Genomic DNA, 1929 nt, shown 5'->3' on the forward strand with positions numbered 1-1929 from the left:
TTCTGATTGATAGTGTGTATATCACATCTGTCTTATCCTGAGAGACAAAAATACCTGTTTCAAGTGTATAGCATTGTATGTTAAAAAAAATGCTATATACCCAATTTCTATACTTGGACCCTTCTGATTAAAGGTGAGTATATCACAACCCTCTTATCGTGAGAGACTAAAATACCTGGCTCAGGTGTATAGCATTATATCTTAAAAAATTGCTATATATATATATATATATATATATATATATATATATATATATATATAGACAATTTCTATATTTCTCCTATATATTACAAGTCCTATATATATATATATATATATATATATATATATATATACACACACAAGTCCTATATATTACAGAAAATACTGTTCTCATCTACCAAGTGTAGAAATCATAATTTGAATATAATGTCATGGCACAGCGGCAGCAGGAAACCTCACAAAGCGTTTCAGGCATAGGGCAGGGCAGAGAGTCTGGTTTAAGGGCCATAAGAGAAAGTAGCGTAGGAAGAGGGTCCAGTGGCAGGCCTGAGCTTCCCTTGTCACACCAGGGTCGTGTCCACACGTCTAATTCCACAGTCCTGGAGTGGCTGGCTCACACTTTAACGTCCACAAGGATGAGTAGTGAGACAGACAGCCAGGTATCTGTGGGTACCTCGGACACGACCCTGACTTGGCTCAGGCATGCAGCAATTCCCCCACGTCCTCCATTCGACATCCTCAGCAACATCCCGCTAACTTTTGACCCGCCGCCTGCAAGGGAACTGTTGGCGTCTATGAGCAGCGAACTGCTCTTTGATGACGATGAGCACGTGGGGGAAGAGATAGGGGACAATCAAGTGGAGGGCATAGCTGTGTCGGAGGCGATATCAGAGCAGGCCCATGTTAGGCCTGGCAGGGGAGCAGTAGGCAGTAGACGAGAGAGGGCTGGGCAGGAGCCTGATGAGGATGATAGCATCATTCTGGAACAGGATGATGCTACATCGGATGTTACATGGGATCCACGGCAGGATTTGACTTATTCGACGGATTCGTCAACCGGGAATCCGTCCGCCAGCAGGCCCGCCACAACTAAAAAGCAGACAGGCAGCAGTAGTCAACTAACAAGTCGGAAGCGTAGCCGGGACAAGCAGATGACCACTGGGGAAACCTCCTTTACTGCAGGTCCTAGTATCGGCAGCGCCCGCCCATCCTTGCAGCCTGTCGGTACTAGACTCTACACCTCGCCTGCGTGGCAGTTTTTTTAAAAGTGCCCGGAGGATACCTATGTGGTCATCTGTCGCCTGTGCGACAGGTGCATTAAAAGAGGCTAGAGTTGCCATCCTGGCACCAGCGCCATGGCTGCCCATATGAAGCGCCACCACCTTTCCGCCTGGGAGAAACGGGGTAATATTGGGTCACAGCGGGCCCAGGCAGAGCCACGGTCAACAGCAGCAGGAAGCAGCAGTAGTCAGGGGGGCCTTTCACAGAGTCCCAGCAACCCAGCAACTTGGCCAGGGAAGGGCGATGACACCACCCCATTGTCACAGCAGGGTTCCTGTGTCGCGGTTCTCCTCCACCTCCTCCAGTAGGTCCAAAGCCTCCTCAACCGTTAAAAAAAAGTTAATTATTATAGAGAGGAGCTGGGTGCACAGTTAGTGGCAGCCTTTGGAACACGACGCTCTCATTCACGCCATTCCCACCAGGGCCACACCAGCAGCGCTGCCTCCTCCACATCCTCCTCTAGCAGCTTTGGTGACACGAGCAGCGGCACCAGTCTGAGCCTGATGTCCATGATGCACGCTTTCATACAGCCACAGGCCGGGGTAACAGGAGCACCCGCACAGCAGCAGGACATGGCGGCACACCTCAAACAGCAAGTCCAGGTGTTTTTGGACTCTCTTTTGCCACCTAACGTCCCCGAACCCCTGGACTACTGGGTGGGAAAAT

The sequence above is a fragment of the Dendropsophus ebraccatus genome, chromosome 13 (assembly GCF_027789765.1).
Source record: "Dendropsophus ebraccatus isolate aDenEbr1 chromosome 13, aDenEbr1.pat, whole genome shotgun sequence".
NCBI lineage: Eukaryota > Metazoa > Chordata > Amphibia > Anura > Hylidae > Dendropsophus > Dendropsophus ebraccatus.